Source organism: Oncorhynchus masou, unplaced genomic scaffold (genome assembly GCF_036934945.1).
Source record: "Oncorhynchus masou masou isolate Uvic2021 unplaced genomic scaffold, UVic_Omas_1.1 unplaced_scaffold_532, whole genome shotgun sequence".
Classification (NCBI taxonomy): Eukaryota; Metazoa; Chordata; class Actinopteri; order Salmoniformes; family Salmonidae; genus Oncorhynchus; species Oncorhynchus masou.
Window position 1 is genome coordinate 302,127 of NW_027011729.1, and position 19,518 is coordinate 321,644.

At 46.2% G+C, this 19,518-nt stretch overlaps 1 protein-coding gene and 1 pseudogene across 3 annotated transcripts in view; one reads left to right on the forward strand and one right to left on the reverse strand.

Annotated features, from left to right (window-relative positions):
* slc5a10 (solute carrier family 5 member 10) overlaps positions 1–19,518 on the forward strand; it is a 111,754-nt gene that overhangs the window by 63,651 nt on the left and 28,585 nt on the right. The gene's annotated exons all lie outside the window — the stretch shown is intronic.
* LOC135535929 (protein FAM83G-like) overlaps positions 1–19,518 on the reverse strand; it is a 54,069-nt pseudogene that overhangs the window by 26,404 nt on the left and 8,147 nt on the right.

Consider the following 19,518-nt stretch of genomic DNA (forward strand, 5'->3'; position numbering starts at 1 on the left):
CTAGGCAAAACAGTGCTCCTCTGTCTCACTATGTATATCTCTTTATTTAACTAGGCAAAACAGTGCTCCTCTGTCTCACTATGTATATCTCTTTATTTAACTAGGCAAAACAGTGCTCCTCTGTCTCATTATGTATATCTCTTTATTTAACTAGGCAAAACAGTGCTCCTCTGTCTCACTATGTATATCTCCTTATTTAACTAGGCAAAACAGTGCTCCTCTGTCTCATTTCTTTTGGCACGGAGTCAGTGAGATTTGAACCTATGAGCTTTGTTCTCTATCCCTGGAATTAGTCCACTGGGCCACCAGGATGGAGCTAACATGCCATGTTTGTTTATGCATACAAAGCTGTTCATGTTAGTCTATTCAAACAGACCACATTTCAAAGGAAACGAGCACTATGAACAACAGGTGTGGCCAATTAGTGGGCTTGGCAACACACCTGAACACACTTAACTAGAGGATAGAGAGTTTTGTCAAGGCTGAGAACGGAATGTAGATGTCTTGAAATAACTTTCTTAGAACATGACTAAATAGAACCAACCTGCAGAAAACATGCTGAAGGACTGAAATTACTACTGAAGAACGTTGCTTCTTAACATTCTCTGAACGTTCTGGGAACATGACTAAATAGAACTATGAGAAAACCTGCAGAAAAAGTGATGCTGAAGTACTGAAATTCCCACAGTAGAACATTGTTTTTTAGTGTTCTCTGAACTATTCCCATGTCAAATCAGTTGGAGAACATTCCTAATACACGTTAGATGGGCTCTCTTCCTCCCTCTCTCTCCTCTTCCTCCCTCTCTCTCTCCTCTTCCTCCCGCTCTCTCCTCTTCCTCCCTCTCCCTTTCACACAGCTAATGTTCTCTCTCTCTGCTGCTCACTAATGCAATTAGTAACACCTCATGCTGAAACGAAACTGCAGATGTGAGAGTGTGTGTGTGCGTTAGAGTTTAATACCGGTGTGTGTGTGTTAGGGTTTAATACCGGTGTGTGTGTGTTAGGGTTTAATTCCGGTGTGTGTGTGTTAGGGTTTAATACCGGTGTGTGTGTGTTAGGGTTTAATACCGGTGTGTGTGTGTGTTAGGGTTTAATACCGGTGTGTGTGTGTGTTAGTGTTTAATACCGGTGTGTGTGTGTGTTAGGGTTTAATACCGGTGTGTGTGTTAGGGTTTAAATCCAGTGTATGTGTGTTAGGGTTTAATTGTCACACCTTGGTCTTAGTATTTTGTGTTTTAGTTAATTAGTTGGTCAGGCCAGGGTGTGACATGTGTTTATGTTGTTGTATTTCGTATTGGAGTTTTGTAGTTATTGGGATTGCAGCTGAGTAGGGGTGTTGCATAGGCTTGGCTGCCTGAGGCGGTTCTCAATCAGAGTCAGGTGATTCTCGTTGTCTCTGATTGGGAACCGTATTTAGGTAGCCTGGGTTTCACTTTGTATTTCGTGGGTGATTGTTCCTGTCTCTGTGTTTGTTGCACCAGTCAGGGCTGTTTCGGATTTCGACGTTTGTTGTTTTGTATTGTTCGTGTTTCGTCATAATTAAAGATGTATCGAACGAACCACGTTGCATTTTGGTCCGATCCTTATTCCACCTCTTCGTCAGAGAAGGACATTACATTACATTAATACCTGTGTGTGTGTGTGTGTGTGTGTGTGTCAGGGTTTAATACCAGTGTGTGTGTTAGGGTTTAATACCGGTGTGTGTGTGTGTTAGGGTTTAATACCGGTGTGTGTGTGTGTTAGGGTTTAATACCGGTGTGTGTGTGTGTTAGGGTTTAATACCGGTGTGTGTGTGTGTTAGGGTTTAATACCAGTGTGTGTGTGTGTTAGAGTTTAATACCGGTGTGTGTGTGTTAGGGTTTAATACCGGTGTGTGTGTGTGTCAGGGTTTAATACCAGTGTGTGTGTGTGTGTGTTAGGGTTTAATACCAGTGTGTGTGTGTGCGTGTGTGTGTGTGTGTTAGGGTTTAATGCCAGTGTGTGTGTGTGTTAGGGTTTAATACCGGTGTGTGTGTGTGTGTGTGTGTGTGTGTTAGGGTTTAATGCCAGTGTGTGTGTGTGTTAGGGTTTAATACCGGTGTGTGTGTGTGTGTGTTAGGGTTTAATACCAGTGTGTGTGTGTGTATGTGTTAGGGTTTAATACTGGTGTGTGTGTGTGTGTTAGGGTTTAATACCGGTGTGTGTGTGTTAGGGTTTAATACCAGTTTGTGTGTGTGTGTGTGTGTTAGGGTTTAATACCGGTGTGTGTGTGTGTGTGTGTGTGTGTTAGGGTTTAATACCGGTGTGTGTGTGTGTATGTGTTAGGGTTTAATACCAGTGTGTGTGTGTTAGGGTTTAATACCGGTGTGTGTGTGTGTGTTAGGGTTTAATACCAGTGTGTGTGTGTGTGAGTTTATTTATTTTTATTTTTACAGGGACAGTGCACATTAATCAACGTTTCAGTAAAAGTGCCGGTTTTAGCCAGCCGGCTAATTTTCAACCACAGTCCCTGGGCAGGTTATTAAAACAATTACAATATAGACAATAGCAACATAGAACAAGCAAGACATAGCAACATAGGACAAGCAAGACGTAGCATACAGACAGAGCAACATAGAGCAAAAAGCAGCAAGACAAAATTCATAAAAGCAACAAAGTGTTTCCACACCTCACAAGCTACAGACAACAGACAACATGGAAAGCGGCAACACACAGCTAGGGACCATGTTCACAAATCTGATTGACCTTTAGCCATGTCTTCAAGCATTTTGTGAAAGTGTGATATGTGGTGCAGTTATGTGTGTCTGATGGCAGTGTATTCCAGACATGGGAAGCTCTCACAGAGAATGCAGATTTACTAAAGGTGCTTTTCCTTAGGGGAACTATACAGTCACCTCTCATGGCAGACCTTGTGGATCTGCTGCCATATGTCTGGGTTTTCTGTTTAACAAAAATATTGAGTGGTGGGGGAGCCAGGCCATTAAGGATCTTGAATACAAGACATGCGTCGGTGTATTGCACAAGATTTTCCCAACTCAAGAGCTCATGCTTTCTAAGGATGTGACAATAATGATGGCTATTGGGCTTCCTATCAAGCACTTTGAGAGCCTGTTTGTAGACAGACTGAATAGGTTTTAATGTTGTACAGCAAGCTTGGGCCCAACTAGTCAAGCAGTATGTTAAGTGGGGGAGTATCATAGAGTTGAAGTACAGTTTTGCTACCTCTGTAGTCAAACAATTTCGTATAAGTCGGAAATTAGCTAGGTTGAATTTAGTTATTTGAATTACCTTTTTCACATGCTTTTTAAAAGAGAGGTTGGAATCAAGTGTGATGCCAAGGTACTTAAAATCGGATACCACCTGGAGCTTCTCCCCTGACACATAGACATCTGGCTCAGTAGCATCTGTTGCCCTCTTTGTGAAGAACATGCAAACAGTTTTTTTCACATTGAGATGCAAACACGTGTCACTGAGCCACTTTGTAACCTGGACCATTACAGTAGTGAGTTCTTGTGCAGCTTGTTGTTTGCTCTTTGCATGCACATATATCACTGTATCATCTGCAAACATTTGAACTTCAGACCCAGTACAGACAGAAGGCAGATCATTAATGTACAGGCTGAACAGGAGGGGCCCCAGTATTGACCCTTGGGGCACGCCCACATCATAGCTACGATAGGGCGACAGCTCATTGCTCACTCTGACACACTGAGTTCTGCCTTCAAGGTATGATTTCATCCATCTCAAGGCATCAGGGGAAAAGTTGAACTTTGACAATTTTGTGATGAGAATCTCATGGTTAACAGTATCAAAAGCCTTCCTTAGGTCCAGAAACACAGCCCCAACAGCACCCCCTTTGTCCATCTTGGACTTCACATTTTCCAGAAGAAAGCAGTTGGCCGTTTCTGTGGAGTGTTTCGCTCTGAAGCCAAACTGCATGGAGTGTAATGTGAAGGGGCTGTTGTTGAGGTGGGCAATCAGTTGTTCTGCTACACACTTTTCAACAACCTTTGACACCACAGGTAGTATACTAATGGGCCTGTAGTTACTCACGTCAGCAGGGTCGCCTGATTTAAAGATGGCCGTTATTATGGCCGACTTCCATACCCTTGGAAACACACCGAGACCAATAGATGTGTTGGTGACCTTAGTAATGGGGCCAATGAGTGACTCTTTGTAGTTTTTAAGAAAGTGTGTGTCAGGGTTTAATACCGGTGTGTGTGTGTGTGTGTGTGAGTGTGTGTTAGGGTTTAATACCAGTGTGTGTGTGTTAGGGTTTAATACCGGTGGCCGGTATCCCGGCATCAAGCTCCTTCCTGTTTCCCGAGAAAAATAATGACAGGTCCCGTGGACCAATAATATACCATTTCTATGCAACCATACAAAATGTGTGAATAGCTTCATTAACCAGACATATCAACTCTTCATTAACCAGACATATCAACTCTTCATTAACCAGACATATCAACTCTTCATTAACCGGACATATCAACTCTTCATTAACCAGACATATCAACTCTTCATCAACCAGACATATCAACTCTTCATTAACCAGACATATCAACTCTTCATTAACCAGACATATCAACCAGACATATCAACCTTTCATTAACCAGACATATCAACTCTTCATTAACCAGACATATCAACTCTTCATTAACCAGACATATCAACCAGACATATCAACTCTTCATTAACCAGACATATCAACTCTTCATTAACCAGACATATCAACCAGACATATCAACCTTTCATTAACCAGACATATCAACTCTTCATCAACCAGACATATCAACTCTTCATTAACCGGACATATCAACTCTTCATTAACCAGACACGTCAACTCTTCATTAACCAGACATATCAACTCTTCATTAACCAGACATATCAACTCTTCATTAACCAGACATATCAACTCTTCATCAACTAGACATATCAACTCTTCATTAACCAGACATATCAACCAGACATATCACTCTTCATTAACCAGACATATCAACTCTTCATTAACCAGACATATCAACTCTTCATCAACCGGACATATCAACTCTTCATTAACCAGACACATCAAACAGACATATCAACTCTTCATCAACCGGACATATCAACTCTTCATTAACCGGACATATCAACCAGACATATCAACTCTTCATTAACCAAACATATCAACCCTTCATTAACCAGACATATCAACTCTTCATTAACCGGACATATCAACTCTTCATCAACCAGACATATCAACTCTTCATCAACCAGACATATCAACTCTTCATTAACCAGACATATCAACTCTTCATCAACCAGACATATCAACTCTTCACTAACCAGACATATCAACTCTTCATTAACAGAACATATCAACTCTTCATTAACCAGACATATCAACTCTTCATTAACCAGACATATCAACTCTTCATTAACCAGACATATCAACTCTTTATTAACCAGACATATCAACCAGACATATCAACCTTTCATTAACCAGACATATCAACTCTTCATCAACCAGACATATCAACCAGACATATCAACTCTTCATTAACCAGACACATCAACTCTTCATCAACCAGACATATCAACCAGACATATCAACTCTTCATTAACCGGACATATCAACTCTTCATCAACCAGACATATCAACTCTTCATCAACCAGACATATCAACTCTTCATCAACCAGACATATCAACTCTTCATTAACCAGACATATCAACTCTTCATTAACCAGACATATCAACTCTTCATTAACCAGACACATCAAACAGACATATCAACTCTTCATCAACCGGACATATCAACTCTTCATCAACCAGACATATCAACTCTTCGTCAACCAGACATATCAACTCTTCATCAACCAGACATATCAACTCTTCATTAACCAGACATATCAACTCTTCATTAACCAGACATATCAACTCTTCATTAACCGGACATATCAACTCTTCATCAACCAGACATATCAACTCTTCATTAACCAGACATATCAACTCTTCATCAACCAGACATATCAACCCCTCATTAACCAGACATATCAACTCTTCATTAACCAGACATATCAACCCTTCATTAACCAGACACATCAAACAGACATATCAACTCTTCATCAACCGGACATATCAACTCTTCATCAACCAGACATATCAACTCTTCATTAACCAGACATATCAACTCTTCATTAACCGGACATATCAACTCTTCATCAACCAGACATATCAACTCTTCATTAACCAGACATATCAACTCTTCATCAACCGGACATATCAACTCTTCATTAACCGGACATATCAACCGGACATATCAACTCTTCATTAACCGGACATATCAACTCTTCATCAACCAGACATATCAACTCTTCATCAACCAGACATATCAACTCTTCATCAACCGGACATATCAACTCTTCATCAACCAGACATATCAACTCTTCATCAACCAGACATATCAACTCTTCATTAACCAGACATATCAACTCTTCATTAACCAGACATATCAACTCTTCATTAACCAGACATATCAACTCTTCATTAACCAGACATATCAACCCTTCATTAACCAGACACATCAAACAGACATATCAACTCTTCATCAACCGGACATATCAACTCTTCATCAACCAGACATATCAACTCTTCATTAACCAGACATATCAACTCTTCATTAACCGGACATATCAACTCTTCATCAACCAGACATATCAACTCTTCATCAACCAGACATATCAACTCCTCATTAACCAGACATATCAACTCTTCATTAACCAGACATATCAACTCTTCATCAACCAGACATATCAACTCTTCATCAACCAGACATATCAACTCTTCATTAACCGGACATATCAACTCTTCATCAAGCAGACATATCAACTCTTCATCAACCAGACATATCAACTCTTCATCAACCAGACATATCAACTCCTCATTAACCAGACATATCAACTCTTCATCAACCAGACATATCAACCAGACATATCAACTCTTCATCAACCAGACATATCAACTCTTCATCAACCAGACATATCAACTCCTCATTAACCAGACATATTAACTCTTCATCAACCAGACATATCAACCAGACATATCAACTCTTCATCAACCAGACATATCAACTCTTCATCAACCAGACATATCAACTCTTCATCAACCAGACATATCAACCAGACATATCAACTCTTCATCAACCAGACATATCAACTCTTCATTAACCAGACATATCAACTCTTCATCAACCAGACATATCAACCAGACATATCAACCTTTCATTAACCAGACATATCAACTCTTCATTAACCAGACATATCAACTCTTCATCAACCAGACATATCAACCAGACATATCAACTCTTCATCAACCAGACATATCAACTCTTCATTAACCAGACATATCAACTCTTCATCAACCGGACATATCAACCAGACATATCAACTCTTCATTAACCAAACATATCAACTCTTCATCAACCAGACATATCAACTCTTCATTAACCAGACATATCAACTCTTCATCAACCAGACATATCAACTCTTCATTAACCAGACATATCAACTCTTCATCAACCAGACATATCAACTCTTCATTAACCAGACATATCAACTCTTCATCAACCAGACATATCAACTCCTCATTAACCAGACATATCAACTCTTCATTAACCGGACATATCAACTCTTCATTAACCAGACATATCAACTCTTCATCAACCAGACACATCAAACAGACATATCACTCTTCATTAACCAGACATATCAACTCTTCATTAACCAGACATATCAACTCTTCATCAACCAGACACATCAAACAGACATATCACTCTTCATTAACCAGACATATCAACTCTTCATTAACCAGACATATCAACTCTTCATTAACCAGACATATCAACTCTTCATTAACCAGACATATCAACGCTTCATTAACCAGACATATCAACTCTTCATTAACCAGACATATCAACTCTTCATTAACCAGACATATCAACCGGACATATCAACTCTTCATTAACCAGACATATCACTCTTCATTAACCAGACATATCAACTCTTCATTAACCAGACATATCAACTCTTCATTAACAGAACATATCAACTCTTCATCAACCAGACATATCAACCAGACATATCAACTCTTCATTAACCAGACATATCAACTCTTCATTAACCAGACATATCAACTCTTCATTAACAGAACATATCAACTCTTCATCAACCAGACATATCAACTCTTCATCAACCAGACATATCAACTCTTCATCAACCGGACATATCAACTCTTCATTAACCGGACATATCAACTCTTCATTAACCGGACATATCAACCGGACATATCAACTCTTCATCAACCGGACATATCAACTCTGAATACTTGAATACTTACGTGATACTTCCATTTTGTAAATAAATTTGCAAAAATGTCTAAAAATGTTTTGCGTTGTCATTATGGGGTATTGTGTGAAGATTGTTGAGGTAAAATCAATGTAATATTCAACCACGGTGTCTCACCTGTCTGTTGACCCCTAGGTCTAATCTGGTCCTCTCCTAGTGAGGGTTATTCAACCACGGTGTCTCACCTGTCTGTTGACCCCTAGGTCTAATCTGGTCCTCTCCTAGAGAGGGTTATTACACCACGGTGTCTCACCTGTCTGATGTGTCTGTTGACCCCTAGGTCTAATCTGGTCCTCTCCTAGTGAGGGTTATTCAACCACGGTGTCTCACCTGTCCAATGTGTCTGTGTGGCTGAGGGCGTGTCTGTTGACCCCTTCGGTCCTGTGATTGGCTCATTAGAACTCCCCTGTCATCTGATTGGCTGTGAGGCCGAAGGTCCAGCATGCTCTGGGAGAACCTTGCCATCACATTGACCCCATTTCCATGACGATGACCCTCGCCAACCCGGCCCAACTCTGCTGTTAACCCATTGGCCACCGGCGAGGATTCTGTGGGGTCTGATTCGTTGCACTCGTAGTATAAGTCGTCAGCCGATGTGTTATTGGGAGTCTGGTCACATAGCGCCGTGGTGCTGCCATTATCGTCATGACTACTGCTGCCCCGCCTCCCCTCTAGCCCCTCCTCCAGCCACTCTTCCTCCTCTAGCCACTCCTCCTCAAACCCTTCCTCCTCCTCTTTCTCGTCTCTCTGCCCATGGCGGGACTTGGTATCCACCAGTGTTTCCGATTGGCTGATGGAGGCAGGCGGTGTCCCTGATTGGCTTTCGGTCCTGGGGACCAGGCTGACCTGTGGTTGGCCAGGCTGGTGAGAATGGGCAGGGCTAATGAGGAGCTGCAGGGTGCGAGGTTTAGGGACTGGAGGGGCGGAGGGGTTTATGTCAGGTGTATCAGGGGTATCAGGGTTCTGTGTATCAGGGTTCTGTGTATCAGGGTTCTGTGTATCAGGGTTCTGTGTATCAGGGTTCTGGGTATCAGGGTTCTGTGTATCAGGGTTCTGTGTATCAGGGTTCTGTGTATCATGGGTATCAGGGTTCTGAGTATCAGGGTTCTGAGTATCAGGGTTCTGTGTATCAGGGTTCTGTGTATCAGGGTTCTGCGTATCAGGGTTCTGCGTATCAGCTGTGTGTTTGTCGTGCTGTGTATTCCGTAGAGTAGCAGTCTCAGGTAGGGGGTTCTCAGGCAGGCTGAAGGGAGAGCTGAACCTGATGGCCTGGCTGGTCTCAAACTGTTGACTTCTCTGGAGGTGGACCTGTTAACAGTCAGAAACATTATCAGTCAGGTCCTACACATGTTGCATGTGTTAGAGAAAGGGTGAGGAGAGAGGGTGAGGAGAAAGGGTTGGGGTGAAGAGAAAGGGTTAGGGTGAGGAGAGAGGGTTGGTGTGAGGAGAAAGGGTTGGGGTGAGGAGAAAGGGTGAGGAGAGAGGGTTAGGGTGAGGAAAGAGGGTGAGGAGAAAGGGTTGGGGTGAGGAGAAAGGCTTAGGGTGAGGAGAGAGGGTTAGGGTGAGGAGAGAGGGTTAGGGTGAGGAGAGAGGGTGAGGAGAAAGGGTTAGGGTGAGGAGAAAGGGTTAGGGTGAGGAGAGAGGGTTAGGGTGAGGAGAGAGGGTGAGGAGAAAGGGTTGGGGTGAGGAGAAAGGGTTAGGGTGAGGAGAGAGGGTTAGGGTGAGGAGAGAGGGTTAGGGTGAGGAGAAAGGGTTGGGGTGAGGAGAGAGGGTTGGGGTGAGGAGAAAGGGTTAGGGTGAGGAGAAAGGGTTAGGGTGAGGAGAGAGGGTTAGGGTGAGGAGAAAGGGTTAGGGTGAGGAGAGAGGGTGAGGAGAGAGGGTTAGGGTGAGGAGAGAGGGTTAGGGTGAGGAGAGAGGGTTAGGGTGAGGAGAGAGGGTGAGGAGAAAGGGTTGGGGTGAGGAGAAAGGGTTAGGGTGAGGAGAAAGGGTTAGGGTGAGGAGAGAGGGTTAGGGTGAGGAGAGAGGGTTGGGGTGAGGAGAGAGGGTTGGGGTGAGGAGAAAGGGTTAGGGTGAGGAGAAAGGGTTAGGGTGAGGAGAAAGGGTTAGGGTGAGGAGAAAGGTTTAGGGTGAGGAGAAAGGGTTGGGGTGAGGAGAGAGGGTGAGGAGAAAGGGTTGGGGTGAGGAGAAAGGGTTAGGGTGAGGAGAGAGGGTGAGGAGAAAGGGTTAGGGTGAGGAGAGAGGGTGAGGAGAAAGGGTTAGGGTGAGGAGAGAGGGTTAGGGTGAGGAGAGAGGGTTGGGGTGAGGAGAGAGGGTTGGGGTGAGGAGAGAGGGTTGGGGTGAGGAGAAAGGGTTAGGGTGAGGAGAAAGGGTTAGGGTGAGGAGAAAGGGTTAGGGTGAGGAGAGAGGGTGAGGAGAAAGGGTTAGGGTGAGGAGAGAGGGTTAGGGTGAGGAGAGAGGGTTAGGGTGAGGAGAGAGGGTTAGGGTGAGGAGAAAGGGTTAGGGTGAGGAGAAAGGGTTGGGGTGAGGAGAAAGGGTTAGGGTGAGGAGAGAGGGTTAGGGTGAGGAGAGAGGGTGAGGAGAAAGGGTTGGGGTGAGGAGAAAGGGTTAGGGTGAGGAGAGAGGGTTAGGGTGAGGAGAAAGGGTTAGGGTGAGGAGAGAGGGTTAGGGTGAGGAGAAAAGGTTAGGTTGAGGAGAAAGGGTTGGGGTGAGGAGAGAGGGTGAGGAGAAAGGGTTGGGGTGAGGAGAAAGGGTTAGGGTGAGGAGAGAGGGTGAGGAGAAAGGGTTGGGGTGAGGAGAGAGGGTGAGGAGAAAGGGTTGGGGTGAGGAGAAAGGGTTAGGGTGAGGAGAGAGGGTTAGGGTGAGGAGAAAAGGTTAGGTTGAGGAGAAAGGGTTAGGGTGAGGAGAGAGGGTGAGGAGAAAGGGTTGGGGTGAGGAGAGAGGGTGAGGAGAAAGGGTTGGGGTGAGGAGAAAGGGTTAGGGTGAGGAGAGAGGGTGAGGAGAAAGGGTTAGGGTGAGGAGAGAGAGTGAGGAGAAAGGGTTAGGGTGAGGAGAAAGGGTTAGGGTGAGGAGAGAGGGTGAGGAGAAAGGGTTAGGGTGAGGAGAAAAGGTTAGGTTGAGGAGAAAGGGTTAGGGTGAGGAGAGAGGGTGAGGAGAAAGGGTTGGGGTGAGGAGAGAGGGTGAGGAGAAAGGGTTGGGGTGAGGAGAGAGGGTGAGGAGAAAGGGTTAGGGTGAGGAGAAAGGGTTAGGGTGAGGAGAGAGGGTGAGGAGAAAGGGTTGGGGTGAGGAGAAAGGGTTAGGGTGAGGAGAGAGGGTTAGGGTGAGGAGAAAGGGTTAGGGTGAGGAGAAAGGGTTGGGGTGAGGAGAAAGGGTTAGGGTGAGGAGAGAGGGTTGGGGTGAGGAGAAAGGGTTAGGGTGAGGAGAGAGGGTTAGGGTGAGGAGAAAGGGTTAGGGTGAGGAGAGAGGGTTAGGGTGAGGAGAAAAGGTTAGGTTGAGGAGAAAGGGTTAGGGTGAGGAGAGAGGGTGAGGAGAAAGGGTTAGGGTGAGGAGAAAGGGTTGGGGTGAGGAGAGAGGGTGAGGAGAAAGGGTTAGGGTGAGGAGAAAGGGTTAGGGTGAGGAGAAAGGGTTAGGGTGAGGAGAGAGGATTAGGGTGAGGAGAGAGGGTTAGAGTGAGGAGAGAGGGTGAGGAGAGAGGGTTAGGGTGAGGAGAGAGGGTGAGGAGAAAGGGTTGGGGTGAGGAGAGAGGGTTAGGGTGAGGAGAGAGGGTTGGGGTGAGGAGAAAGGGTTAGGGTGAGGAGAGAGGGTTAGGGTGAGGAGAAAGGGTTAGGGTGAGGAGAGAGGGTTAGGGTGAGGAGAGAGGGTTAGGGTGAGGAGAAAGGGTTGGGGTGAGGAGAGAGGGTTAGGGTGAGGAGAAAGGGTTGGGGTGAGGAGAGAGGGTTAGGGTGAGGAGAAAGGGTTGGGGTGAGGAGAGAGGATTAGGGTGAGGAGAGAGGGTTAGAGTGAGGAGAGAGGGTGAGGAGAGAGGGTTAGAGTGAGGAGAGAGGGTGAGGAGAGAGGGTTAGGGTGAGGAGAGAGGGTTAGGGTGAGGAGAGAGGGTTAGGGTGAGGAGAGAGGGTTAGGGTGAGGAGAAAGGGTTAGGGTGAGGAGAGAGGGTTAGGGTGAGGAGAGAGGGTTAGGGTGAGGAGAGAGGGTTAGGGTGAGGAGAAAGGGTTAGGGTGAGGAGAGAGGGTTAGGGTGAGGAGAAAGGGTTAGGGTGAGGAGAAAGGGTTAGGGTGAGGAGAGAGGGTTAGGGTGAGGAGAGAGGGTTAGGGTGAGGAGAGAGGGTTAGGGTGAGGAGAGAGGGTGAGGAGAAAGGGTTAGAGTGAGGAGAGAGGGTGAGGAGAGAGGGTTAGGGTGAGGAGAGAGGGTGAGGAGAAAGGGTGAGGAGAGAGGATTAGGGTGAGGAGAGAGGGGAACAGTAGAGAGTAACAAACCTGTTGGGGGCGGGACGCGTCTCTCACGTTGATGAAGCCAATCACGTCGCGGGGTGGGTCTGGCTCCGGCCAGGTGGGCAGGTATGGGATCAGGTACGCCTTCTCCAGATTGGCTAGTCCTGGGTGGAGGGGCGGGGCCTCCACCGGCTCTCTGGCAGGCTTTAGAACCCGTCCCAGTGGATTTTGGGTAGTGGAGTTCTTGTTGCTAGAGTCGTTAGCAGAGCTAGCTGGGCTAGCATTGTTAGCTTTAGCCTGTGACGTAACTAGGGCGTATTTAGGGTTGATTAGTTTCCTAGCAACGGCTGCGGAGACCGGGCGGGGGTGGCGATGGGGGTGAGGTCAGGGATAGGCTCCTCCTCCAGCGGAACCTTGGCGAGGACACACCCCTAGAGGTCATGTAGAGGTCACGGAACTGTTTGTCGAATGTCTCTACTGCCTGACCGCTCAGAACCGTGATCAGGTTCCGGTCCAGACGAGACGCCGACCACGTGAAGCTGAGGAGAGAGAACATACAGGGTCAGGGGTCATGGTACCTGTATGATCCAGTCACAGCTCTGTCTCCGTCTATCAGCATGTATCTCTGACTGAGAGGGTCAGGGGTCAGCATGTATCTCTGACTGAGAGGGTCAGGGGTCAGGGTACCTGTATGATCCAGTCACAGCTCTGTCTACCAGCATGCATCTCTGACTGAGAGGGTCAGGGGTCAGGGTACCTGTATGATCCAGTCACAGCTCTGTCTCCGTCTACCAACATGTATCTCTGACTGAGAGGGTCAGGGGTCAGGGTACCTGTATGATCCAGTCACAGCTCTGTCTCCGTCTACCAGCATGCATCACTGAGAGGGTCAGGGGTCAGGGTACCTGTATGATCCAGTCACAGCTCTGTCTCCGTCTATCAGCATGTATCTCTGACTGAGAGGGTCAGGGGTCAGGGTACCTGTATGATCCAGTCACAGCTCTGTCTCCGTCTACCAGCATGTATCTCTGACTGAGAGGGTCAGGGGTCAGGGTACCTGTATGATCCAGTCACAGCTCTGTCTCCGTCTACCAGCATGTATCTCTGACTGAGAGGGTCAGGGGTCAGGGTACCTGTATGATCCAGTCACAGCTCTGTCTCCGTCTACCAGCATGTATCTCTGACTGAGAGGGTCAGGGGTCAGGGGTCAGGGTACCTGTATGATCCAGTCACAGCTCTGTCTCCGTCTATCAGCATGTATCTCTGACTGAGAGGGTCAGGGGTCGGGGGTCAGGGTACCTGTATGATCCAGTCACAGCTCTGTCTCCATCTACCAGCATGTATCTCTGACTGAGAGGGTCAGGGGTCAGGGTACCTGTATGATCCAGTCACAGCTCTGTCTCCATCTACCAGCATGTATCTCTGACTGAGAGAACCTCGAACCTTCTGAGCCGAGCGAGTGTAGAACTCTACTCCTTCACTACATCGCACACGCAGGTTCTAGAGGACAGAGAACACACACACACACACACACACACACACACACACACGCACACACACACACACACACACACACACACACACACACACACACACACACACACACACACACACACACACACACACACACACACACACACACACACACACACACACACATGAATCCATGTTATTATAACCTGTTGCAGAACACAGTTAACAGCCACCCCGCAGTTCCACTGAAAACCAGATAAGTATTACATATTACATGACACTGGGGAGAAAACGGGGTCAAAGTAACTAAAACCCTACTATATAAAAACATTATAAATATATTAAACGTTATTTAATACAACAACACAAAATCTTTAAAGAATAAACCTGCAGTATTCTGAAACTTAAGGGTGTGGCGTTAGGAGGAGCAATGCCTCTTGGGTAATATTGCTTTACCAAAGGAAAATGTCCCCAGTGCAGTAAAACTAGAGATGGAGGCATAGGCGTGGGGGTGGGAGAAAATGGGGAGGGGGAGAGGAGAACAGCAGAGAGAGAAGGGGGAGCGAGAAGAGAACAGTGGAGAAAGAGAAGGGGGAGGGAGAGAGAAGAGAACAGAGGAGAGAGAGATGGGGGAGGGAGAGAGAACAGCAGAGAGAGAGAAGGGAGAGGGAGAGAGAAGAGAACAGCGGAGAGAGAGAAGGGGGAGGGAGAGAGAAGAGAACAGCGGAGAGAGAGAAGGGGGGGGAGAGAGAACAGCGGAGAGAGAGAAGGGGGAGGGAGAGAGAGAAGTGGGAGGGAGAGAGAAGAGAACAGCGGAAAGAGAGAAGTGGGAGGGAGAGAGAAGAGAACAGCGGAGAGAGAGAAGTGGGAGGGAGAGAGAAGAGAACAGCGGAGAGAGAGAAGGGGGGAGGGAGAGAGACAGAGAACGGGAGAGAGAGAGTGGGAGGGAGAGAGAAGAGAACAGCGGAGAGAGAGAAGTGGGAGGGAGAGAAAGAGAACAGCGGAGAGAGAGAAGGGGAGAGGGAGAGAGAAAAGAACAGCGGAGAGAGAGAAGTGGGAGGGAGAGAGAAGAGAACAGCGGAGAGAGAGAGAAGGGGGAGGGAGAGAGAAGAGAACAGCGGAAAGAGAGAAGTGGGAGGGAGAGAGAAGAGAACAGCGGAGAGAGAGAAGTGGGAGGGAGAGAGAAGAGAACAGCGGAGAGAGAGAAGCTCTGATCATTTAGGAGGTGGGGATGAGAGGACAGCGGAGAGAGAGAAGCTCTAGTCATTTAGGAGGTGGGGATGAGAGGACAGCGGAGAGAGAGAAGCTCTGATCATTTAGGAGGTGGGGATGAGAGGACAGCGGAGAGAGAGAAGCTCTGGTCATTTAGGAGGTGGGGATGAGAGGACAGCGGAGAGAGAGAAGCTCTGATCATTTAGGAGGCATTCGTTAAGTATTCAGACTCCTTCCATTTTTCACATTCTGTTACGTTACAGCCTTTCTAACATGGATTAAACAAAAATGTTTCCTCATCAATCTAATTATGGGGTATTGTGATGTCATTAAGGGGTATTGTGTTGTCATTAAGGGGTATTGTGATGTCATTAAGGGGTATTGTGATGTCATTAAGGGGTATTGTGATGTCATTAAGGGGTATTGTGATGTCATTAAGGGGTATTGTGATGTCATTAAGGGGTATTGTGATGTCATTAAGGGGTATTGTGTGTAGAATAAGGCTGTAACGTAAAACAAAATGTGTTAAAAGTCAAGGGGTCTGAATACTTTCCCAATGTACTGTCTTTAGAGTGTAGTCTATGTGGTTGATTTAATTGTGTTTGTGTGTGCGTGCGTGCGGGTGTGTATGTTCACGTGCGTGTGTCTAATTGACTGCAGTAGCAGTATGGAATGTGCTGAATGTTCTTCTGGAAGCTTCTGAAACTCAAACACTTAACAACTCCAAGAGTTAAGCTGCAGAACTAGTTCCTCTATTCTCCACAGAATACATACAGACAGAGAGATAGCAGACAGACAAACTGCAGAACTAGTTCCTCTATTCTCCACAGAATACAGACAGACAGACAGAGACAAGACAGTCTGTCAGGACTTCAGACAGACAGACACAAGACAGTCTGTCAGTACTACAACCAGACAGACAGAGACAAGACAGTCTGTCAGTACTACAACCAGACAGACAGACAAGACAGTCTGTCAGTACTACAACCAGACAGACAGAGACAAGACAGTCTGTCAGTACTACAACCAGACAGACAAGACAGTCTGTCAGTACTACAACCAGACAGACAGAGACAAGATAGTCTGTCAGTACTACAACCAGACAGACAGACAAGACAGTCTGTCAGTACTACAACCAGACAGACAGACACAAGACAGTCTGTCAGTACTACAACCAGACAGACAGAGACAAGACAGTCTGTCAGTACTACAACCAGACAGACAGAGACAAGACAGTCTGTCAGTACTACAACCAGACAGACAGAGACAAGACAGTCTGTCAGTATTACAACCAGACAGACAGAGACAAGACAGTCTGTCAGTATTACAACCAGACAGACAGACAGAGACAAGACAGTCTGTCAGTACTACAACCAGACAGACAGAGACAAGACAGTCTGTCAGTACTACAACCAGACAGACAGACAGACAAGACAGTCTGTCAGTACTACAACCAGACAGACAGACAGAGACAAGACAGTCTGTCAGTACTACAACCAGACAGACAGACAGACAGAGACAAGACAGTCTGTCAGTACTACAACCAGACAGACAGAGACAAGACAGTCTGTCAGTACTACAACCAGACAGACAGACAGACAAGACAGTCTGTCAGTACTACAACCAGACAGACAGACAGAGACAAGACAGTCTGTCAGTACTACAACCAGACAGACAGACAGACAGAGACAAGACAGTCTGTCAGTACTACAACCAGACAGACAGACAGACAGACAGACAGAGACAGACAGAGACAAGACAGTCTGTCAAAACTACAACCAGATAGACAGACAAGACAGTCGGTCAGGACTACAACCAGACAGACAGACAGAGACAAGACAGTCTGTCAGTATTACAACCAGACAGACAGAGACAAGACAGAGACAAGACAGTCTGTCAGGACTTCAGACAGACAGACAGACAGACAGACAGAGACAAGACAGTCGGTCAGGACTACAACCAGACAGACAGACAGACAGACAGACAGACAGAGACAGACAGAGACAAGACAGTCTGTCAAAACTACAACCAGATAGACAGACAAGACAGTCGGTCAGGACTACAACCAGACAGACAGACAGAGACAAGACAGTCGGTCAGTATTACAACCAGACAGACAGACAGACAGACAGAGACAAGACAGTCTGTCAGTACGACAACCAGACAGACACAAGACAGTCTGTCAGTACGACAACCAGACAGACAGACAAGACAGTCTGTCAGTACTACAACCAGACAGACAGAGAAAAGACAGTCTGTCAGTACTACAACCAGACAGACAGACAAGACAGTCTGTCAGTACTACAACCAGACAGACAGACAGACAGACAGAGACAAGACAGTCTGTCAGTACTACAACCAGACAGACAGAGAAAAGACAGTCTGTCAGTACGACAACCAGACAGACAGAGACAATACAGTCTGTCAGTACTACAACCAGACAGACAGAGAAAAGACAGTCTGTCAGTACGACAACCAGACATACAGACAAGACAGTCTGTCAGTACTACAACCAGACAGAGACAAGACAGTCTGTCAGTACTACAACCAGACAGACAGAGACAAGACAGTCTGTCAGTACGACAACCAGACATACAGACAAGACAGTTGGTCAGGACAACAACCAGACAGACAGACAGACAGAGACAGACAGAGACAAGACAGTCTGTCAAAACTACAACCAGATAGACAGACAAGACAGTCGGTCAGGACTACAACCAGACAGACAGACAGAGACAAGACAGTCTGTCAGTATTACAACCAGACAGACAGACAGACAGACAGAGACAAGACAGTCTGTCAGTACGACAACCAGACAGACACAAGACAGTCTGTCAGTACGACAACCAGACAGACAGACAAGACAGTCTGTCAGTACTACAACCAGACAGACAGAGAAAAGACAGTCTGTCAGTACGACAACCAGACATACAGACAAGACTGTCTGTCAGTACTACAACCAGACAGAGACAAGACAGTATGTCAGTACTACAACCAGACAGACAGAGACAAGACAGTCTGTCAGTACTACAACCAGACAGACAGAGAAAAGACAGTCTGTCAGTACTACAACCAGACAGACAGAGACAAGACAGTCTGTCAGGACTACAACCAGACAGAGACAAGACAGTCTGTCAGGACCACAACCAGACAGACACAAGACAGACAGAGACAAGACAGTCTGTCAGTACGACAACCAGACAGACAGACAAGACAGTCTGTCAGTACTACAACCAGACAGACAGAGAAAAGACAGTCTGTCAGTACGACAACCAGACATACAGACAAGACAGTCTGTCAGTACTACAACCAGACAGAGACAAGACAGTATGTCTGTACTACAACCAGACAGACAGAGACAAGACAGTCTGTCAGTACGACAACCAGACAGACAGACAGACAGAGACAAGACAGTCTGTCAGTACGACAACCAAACAGACAGACAGACAGAGACAAGACAGTCTGTCAGTACTACAACCAGACAGACAGAGAAAAGACAGTCTGTCAGTACGACAACCAGACAGGCAGACAGACAGACAGACAGAGACAAGACAGTCAGTCAGGACTACAACCAGACAGAGACAAGACAGTATGTCAGTACGACAACCAGACAGGCAGACAGACAGAGACAAGACAGTCTGTCAGTACTACAACCAGACAGACAGACAGACAGAGACAAGACAGTCTGTCAGTACTACAACCAGACAGACAGACAGACAGACAGACAGAGACAAGACAGTCTGTCAGTACTACAACCAGACAGACCCAGCAGGGTTGGCAGTTTGGGTTTATTCAAGGTAGACTCAGAGAGATGATGATGTAAATACAGAAAGTAAATGGCAGAGTGGGTCAACTTCCACAACAACTAAGAGCGTTGAAGTAGAGGCTCAACTCTCTAGGCTCTTTTCTTGCCCTGACTACCACACTGTGAACAGCGTGAAGCGAAACCGTGGACGTGATTAAGTACTGTGTGTGACCGTGTGAGAGCGCAGTGTTGCATCTCGCTCATCTTAATATCTCCGGTGCTGCTCAACATCATTTCACAAAG